The 8,377-nt window shown below is 40.1% G+C and overlaps 1 long non-coding RNA gene across 1 annotated transcript; it reads right to left on the bottom strand.

The window, feature by feature from the left end:
* Positions 1 to 6,326: 6,326 nt before the first annotated feature.
* On the bottom strand, positions 6,327 to 7,808 carry LOC139435024 (uncharacterized). The gene is made up of 3 exons (XR_011644304.1): positions 7,716 to 7,808; positions 6,922 to 6,984; positions 6,327 to 6,394 (listed from the first exon to the last, which is right to left on the bottom strand). It is a non-coding gene; the product is annotated as an uncharacterized lncRNA (long non-coding RNA).
* Between the last annotated feature and the right edge of the window lie 569 nt (positions 7,809 to 8,377).

Genomic DNA, 8,377 nt, shown 5'->3' with positions numbered 1-8,377 from the left:
TGCTCAGTGTACAACATCACATGTCATTTCACCTTCGACTCACGGTTTGAAAACGTAGCAATTCGCCACATGCTAATGCTAACCGGAAGTGAAGCATTTTCAGAATAAAAGTATTAAGTTAATAGTGTGAACTTCCGTTTTTTCAGAATAAAACTGATTTAAATTAAATAGTGTATTTAATTCAAAATTACGCCACATCAAGATTGATTTCAATTTCTAACAGTATGTATGTACATCACTATGTATGTAGTATGTACTGTATAATGTACACATGTAGAGTTGTAGAAAATACATGGTGTACAGACAGTAGGCCTACAGTACGCTCTGACTGTACAGTCACTACAGTGTAGCCTATACTGTATAGTAGGTGTGTAACAGTGTAATGCGTATAGTCTACTCTACACTCTACCTTTCAGCAACGTTTTAGGGATTTAGGCTCAGTCAGCTCAGGGACTGTTTGGTTACTTTAGTTTGGTAAATGAAATAAATGTTTGAACTTTGTAGTAGTTCACTGTAGTTGCTGTCATAAGTCATTTGTAGACTAAATGGCAAAAAGTGTTTTTTTTACATTTGTACTTTGTAGAGAAATGTAGACACAAGTTGGAAGGGAGCACAATAAACCTGATGAGTTTGAATTTGAGTTGATTATTGTTCATTTTCAATTGATAATTAGCTCACAATAAGTTCACTTTAGTTACTCACACAACTTGACACAAGACATGGGTTCATGAACCTGAACCTCTGGACTTGAGTCCGGACCTGAACCTGAATGTGAGTCCAGGTACGCAGCACTAACAATGACTGTGTAATATAGTAAGATACTGGTTTTAATTCATATTGTCATTTTAAAATACAGCCTGCCTACTACTTTTTGCCGCAACTTCTACCACTGCCCTTTACAGGAAGTGGACTACAGTGTACTTCAGAGAGTTTTATTTATTTTGTTACTTAGATTTTAGAGGTTTAAACAACACTCAGCCAGATAATTATTTTCAGCTAGTTATCTTGGCCGCAAAAAGCCCCAATGTCAAAGTGTCATTGATCACTGTCCATCTAAAGTGCGCAGACCCTCTAGTGCAGTTTTGTATTCGGTAACAAGCTCCCACAGAAGTATCTTGCGGGCTATTTTCTCAATAATATTCTGACAGCAAGTTCAGTGGTCTATGTGGAGCTGCAAAGGTCATTTTTTACTCCCATTTAGCCTCCTCTAAACTCTATCAATCCCAACCTATTGTTCTCTTTCCCTCCCATTAACTACCCTCTTTCTTTCTTTTTCTCCATTTCTTGTTAGAGCTTGTCTGTGTGTGTGTTTGTTCGTGCATGTATATGTGTGTATGTGTGTGTGTGTGTGTGTGTGTGTGTGTGTGTGTGTGTGTGTGTGTGTGTGTGTGTGTGTGTGTGTGTGTGTGTGTGTGTGTGTGTGTGTGTGTGTGTGTGTGTGTGTGTGTGTGTGTGTGTGTGTGTGTGTGTGTGTGTGTGTGTGTGTGTGTGTGTGTGTGTGTGTGTGTGTGTGTGTGTGTGTGTGTGTGTGTGTGTGTGTGTGTGTGTGTGTGTGTGTGTGTGTGTCTGGTTTCAAGGCAGGTCACTCCACAGAAACTGCTCTCATTGCTGTCACTCAGGAACTGCACACTGCTAAAGCAGCCTCCCTCTCCTCTGTCCTCATCCTGTTGGACCTGTCTGCTGCATTCGACACGGTGAATCATCAGATCCTCCTTCGCACTCTCCAAGAACTTGGAGTTTCAGGCTCTGCACTTTCCCTCCTCACCTCATACCTCAAAGACCGCACCTACAGGGTTACTTGGAGAGGGTCTGAGTCCGACCCTTGTCAATTAACTACAGGGGTCCCTCAGGGCTCTGTTCTTGGTCCTCTCCTCTTCTCCCTGTACACAAACTCGCTCGGATCTGTCATTAGCCCGCATGGTTTTTCATACCACTGCTGACGACACCCAATTAATCCTGTCCTTTCCCCGCTCAGAGACCCAGGTCGTCGCACGCATCTCTGCTTGTTTAGCTGACATCTCTCAGTGGATGTCCGCTCATCATCTCAAGCTCAACCTTGACAAAACTGAAGTGCTTTTCCTTCCGGGAAAAGATTGTCCCTCTCTTGACCTAACTATCAACATCGGCCCCTCTGTTGTTTCCCCGACTCAGACTGCAAGGAATCTGGGTGTTATCCTAGATAACAACCTGTCGTTTACTGCAAACATCGCTGCTACAACCCGCTGCTGCAGATACACGCTTTTCAACATCAGGAAGATACGCCCACAGCTGACCCAGAAATCGACGCAGGTTCTGGTCCAGGCTCTCGTCACCTCACGCCTAGACTACTGCAACTCCCTCCTGGCTGGTCTACCTGCATGTGCCATCCGACCTCTGCAGCTCATCCAGAATGCAGCGGCTCGTCTGGTCTTCAACCTTCCAACATTTTCCCACACCACGCCGCTCCTCCGCTCCCTCCACTGGCTTCCGGTAACTGCTAGAATCCACTTCAAGACACTGGTACTTGCGTACCATACTGCAAATGGATCTGGCCCTTCCTACATCCAGGACATGGTTAAACCGTACACCCCAGCACGTGCACTACGCTCTGCATCAACCAAACGACTCGCTGCACCCTCGCTGCGAGGGGGACCCAAGTTCCCATCAGCAAAAACACGTGGGTTTGCTATCCTGGCTCCAAAATGGTGGGATGAGCTCCCCATTGAAATCAGGACCGCAGAAAGCTTACACACCTTCCGGCGCAGACTGAAAACTCATCTCTTTCGACTCCACTTCGAGCGATAGAATGACTAACAAAGAACTGCTAACAGAGCACTTATATACTAATAAAGGACTGGCTTAGCCAGTTGAGCAGCACTTGAAACGATTGGCTCTTTGAAACCTGATGTTCTTATATGTGACCCGCTCTATCGAAATCAGTCGGAAGTCGCAACGGCTCATTTCAGAATAAACGTGGATTTACGTAAAAAACTATTTTTTCAGGGTTCGGGTGTTTTGTTTGATTTTAAACAAACCAAGTCTTGGCTTTCAGAATATGAAACTTTTATTTCCAAAATCACACGATAAGTACATTTTTGAAGCTTGTGAAGGGACGAAGACAGGCACCTCTCACTCGCACTCTGCTCTTCCAGCAGCGCCGCCCCCCTCCCTCCGGCTGACATTATGAACGTAAGAGTAAAGTAATCATAGATAACACGGCAGGATCCTTTACAGTTTGTTTTCATCTGATTTAAATTAAACAGAGTCTTGGCTTTCAGAATATTAAACTTGTTTCGGCAAATTCAGATGATAAATATAACTTTGAAGCTTGTAACGGCATAATTACAAGCGGAGAACGGAGTAATTTAACGCCACAGCAGGCACAACAACAGCCGGTGTTTCTCGTGAGGGTTTTCCCCGGGAAACAAACACAATACACACAAACGCAAAAATACACAAACACGCACACACGTATACACACACACTCGCGAGCTTCCCCTCCAAACGAAAATATCTTCCCTCCGTAGTATTTTGATCATTTGCTCCACTAATAATCAATCAGATCGATGGATTCCAGAGAAGAGAAAACTTTGAAGGCCTTTTTCTCAAAATAAGGACTCGGTGACAGTCATTATATAATGTGACATATTTCGCTTAATATTTGGAGTACAAAAACAATCCTGATATCATTGGAAAGCTAGGAATATCCTCTTTCCAACCGTGTATACAACTCAAAATGTGTCTTCGGGTCAATGCGACTGATTTCGATGGAGCAGGTCACATATGATTCTGTTTTCCTCAAGGTTGTGTCTTCCTGGTCGAATGTACTTATTGTAAGTCGCTTTGGATAAAAGCGTCAGCTAAATGCAATGTAATGTAATGTAATGTAATGTGTGTGTGTGTGCATGTGCGTGGGTGGGAATTGGGCTCAAAGGAGTGAGTTGACCCAGGGGTACAGAAGCGGCGAAGAGCAGCTGGAGATCCACTCTCCCTTGGTTCCTGTCCCAATTAATTAACATGGATGTAGATGTATGCACACGCGCACACACACACACACACACACACACACACACACACACAAACACATATAAACACACACATACCAACACACACACAAACGCACACAAATACACACACATAGTATAATATGCTGTCTCTCCAGGGATGCTAAGTCTCAAACCTCTTGCAATATATCGGACAGAGTTAATTGTATGAAGGTAGATATGGTGCAAAATGCGAGAGCGTGAAAACCTGATGTGAGCACTTGCAGAAAAAAAATCTGTGCTTGTGTGCTTACATTTACACTTGTATAAAATATCCACGTAACTGTGAACCAAATGTACACTTGTATAAAATATCCACGTAACTGTGAATCAAATTTACACTTGTAAAAAATATCCACGTAACTGTGAACCAAATTTGAAGTCACAGAAGAAAAAAAAATGTTTTGTAGCTTGTAGGAAAAAAATGAACTTAGAGATGAAATGTTCACTTGCAGAAAAATACACATTTTTTAAATATATTTTCCATTACAACTGCAACTTTATTTATTACAACCTCTCAAATCAGTCATTACAACTTGACGAATCTGCTCTGTGGCAGTATAAATCGACGAATCTGCGGTCTTGACTTTTGCTACACTTCTTGCGATAAATGTGTCGCAAAGTAATTTTCACCTGTAGATGTGGGGGGAGGGAGGGGGGTTGGAGCGAAGGGGCGGAGCTATCAGAAGGACGAGGCTCGGGTGACTGGAGACTGCGGGGCTAACGGTTCGTGTCGCTACCAGTCCGCTGACATGGCGCATCAATGAACGGTACATTTTGGCCATTACTTGCCCAGTATTACTTTGAATATTATTATTGTGATTGAGGATTAAATCCGCTTTGAAGACCACCATTTTATATCGTGCAGTTTAGCGGCGAAATAACGTCAGTCAGCCAGCTAACGCTAGCTTTGTTGAGTTTATTCTAGCTAAACAAGTAGTGGTTGTAGTCTATACAGCAGTAATTCATATATTATAGCCTACTGCTTTGGCACTAACGGTTGATAACCGTTTATGAAAATAAAACCAATTGAACTGTACTGAAATAATGACACGTTTTATAATTGTCTTGGGCTCCTGCTGTGTTTTTAAAGCCTTTGTAAATTATCCATGCTATTTTCTATTTAGAACGAAGACTTCAGAATCTTAAAATCCCTTAACGTTTGTATGCAATTGTGCTAAATTCAACTCTGGAATCAAGCAAATATTAATATGTTTGCATGACATTAGTTATTTATATTTTGCCATCACTGAACTATACGTTTAATACATTTAAGTCAAGATAAGGTACATGTGTTACATGTGTACAGCTAGTTAGTGCTCTTACCGATGCCTCCTCCAAACAGCATAATAACCAGACTGTATCATTAAAACTAAGTACCAGTTCTAGATCCTTGACTTTAGACAAACAATTCAAAAGACAACATGTATTTAAAGACCAATCTTTATTTGAAGGTGCCTCTTAACCTGAGATATTAGTTATACAGTAATAGTATTGACAATCTAAAAAAACTGAGCAACTCAACAGTCAACTTTATGTTTCTTATTGTCTCTAAAGCATTTATTATTTTCATTTTCCCCCTCTCATATTCAGTGTGGACGGATTGAGACAGCGTGGTGTCCAGAGGGCTGCAGAGACTTCAGGGAGAAACCTCCGTGTGATGGACGTCCTGTCTGTTGGTGTGGAGAGGACTGAGGGTCTTTCCTCAGCGAGGAAGACCAGGCCTGATGGAGGAGCCCATGCTGGGCAAAGCTGATACCAACTGCACAGGCCTAGTCTGTCACGTTATTTGACTAAATGTGTTTACTTATACATTTAATAGGTTTACACCTTCTGTCCATATGTGCTTTTTATTTAAAACATTTGATTAACTTTTGGTTCACATTTCAAGAAATTGTATTTGTATTTGTACTCCTTTTGTCCATTATTCTTACTGAAAATGTTAGATTACACATTCACATCTGACTGAAGATTGGCCCCATTTATTTGTGACGTTGCAAACTCTGCGGTACAAGGCACAAGTGATGTGAAGCTCATAAAGTGAGGCACATAGAAATAATCAGCTGATGGAGTGTAGATGTGGAAATAGGTGCATTCGATCAGCTGACTATGTTTTTCGCCACACTTTATAAGCCTGACTATAACCACCCCTTCTCTGAGGTGCAGGCAGTGTCACAAACAAATGATGGTCCTGATAGACTACAAAAATATTCGGTGTGCAGATCTTTGTTTTCACAATAAAAGTAGTTTCTTAGTGAATGTCTTGTACTGGTCTTAAAATCTCATAACATCAGCGTTTAATGTTCCTCTTGGATGTTCTTCTTGACCCTCAGAGAAGGAGAAGATGTCGTGTCTTTCAGGCATGTCCTTTCCTAACAAAAATTACAGGAAACATAAAACATTATTGCAGAACAAGTGTGTTATTTATGAAAGAGGTGTGTTTGTGTGTTATGGGGCTGTTGATATAATTATTTTTTAATTGTAATCAGATTATGAATGAATAGTATGAAATTCATCAACATTGAAATATATGTTATTATCAAAATAATATTTAATTGTTATCAAAACATAGTGCAACTGTAGAAGCTTGCTCTGTTGTCTCACTGAAAGAATAACTTTTACCATGTTTTTTAGAGACAATATTGAGAGATAAATAGTAGCAGTTCTCACTATGTGTTAAATATTAATAGTTAAAATAAATAAATAGTCATATTGCTTGTTAACATCTAAATGTGACTTTTTGCATGGAATAAACCCTCAACTTAGCTGATGTGTAGGTGATCTAGTATTTAGTATTGTTTAATGGAATGTATATCAGTGTATTCAAGTCAATACTTCATTCATTTAAACCAATATCTTTCTTGATTCTTTGTACAGTATGAAAAAAGAGTCTTAGTACCTGTGCTGGAGTCCAGTTCTGTCTCTCACTCTCTGGTCCAGCCTGTCTGCATCACCTGGACACCTTAAACAAACAGATATATATATATGTAAAGTACCATGTGTACAAACAATATAACTGATTCTCTTCTGTTGAACATGTTGGATTGTGTATTGTCCGAGTCAGGGTCCTTTTTATTTTACTGTAACTTTGGAAATTGTGTTACCAATGCTTACTGTTTATTTGATATCAATTTGTAATACAATTAATAAAAACAACAAGGTTTGGGTTCGTTATTCAGATGACTGTGACGTTAACTTGTAAGCTCAATAATGAACTCCAGCTCAACCAACCATATTGTAATATCTAAGTAATCATCTTGAAATATGACATTAATAATTGTAATATACACACATCTTATTGTGAGGTTGATTTCACATACACTACTTTGACGTTAGCTAAATAGAAAATAGCATGGATAATTTACAAAGGCTTTAAAAACACAGCAGGAGCCCAAGACAATTATAAAACTTGTCATTATTTCAGTACAGTTCAATTGGTTTTATTTTCATAAACGCTTATCAACCGTTAGTGCCAAAGCAGTAGGCTATAATATATGAATTACTGCTGTATAGACTACAACCACTACTTGTTTAGCTAGCATACACTCAACAAAGCTATCGTTAGCTGGCTGACTGACGTTATTTCGCCGCTAAACTGCACGATATAAAACGGTGGTCTTCAAAGTGGATTTAATCCTCAATCACAATAATAATATTCAAAGTAATACTGGGCAAGTAATGGGCGAAACTTACCGTTGATTGACGCGCCATGTCAGCGGACTGGTAGCGACACGAACAGTAGCCCCGCTGTCATCCGGTTCGACCTGACTGTGACTGTGACTGACCCAAGCCTCGTCCTTCTGATAGCTCCGCCCCTTTGCTCCAACCCCCCTCCCTCCCCCCACATCTACAGGTGAAAATTACTTTTGCGACACATTTATCGCAAGAAGTGTAGCAAAAGTCAAGACCGCAGATTCGTCGATTTATACTGCCACAGAGCAGATTCGTCAAGTTGTAATGACTGATTTGAGAGGTTGTAATAAATAAAGTTGCAGTTGTAATGGAAAATATATTTAAAAAATGTGTATTTTTCTGCAAGTGAACATTTCATCTCTAAGTTCATTTTTTTCCTACAAGCTACAAAACATTTTTTTTTCTTCTGTGACTTCAAATTTGGTTCACAGTTACGTGGATATTTTTTACAAGTGTAAATTTGATTCACAGTTACGTGGATATTTTATACAAGTGTACATTTGGTTCACAGTTACGTGGATATTTTATACAAGTGTAAATGTATGCACACAAGCACAGATTTTTTTTCTGCAAGTGCTCACATCAGGTTTTCACGCTCTCGCATTTTGCACCATATCTACCTTCATATAATTGTCTCTTTCTTTGAACACCAGATACGTTTG

The sequence above is a fragment of the Pseudochaenichthys georgianus genome, chromosome 13 (assembly GCF_902827115.2).
Source record: "Pseudochaenichthys georgianus chromosome 13, fPseGeo1.2, whole genome shotgun sequence".
Lineage (NCBI taxonomy): Eukaryota > Metazoa > Chordata > Actinopteri > Perciformes > Channichthyidae > Pseudochaenichthys > Pseudochaenichthys georgianus.
Note: the sequence above shows the minus strand (reverse complement) of the source record. Positions and strands in the feature narration are given on the sequence as shown.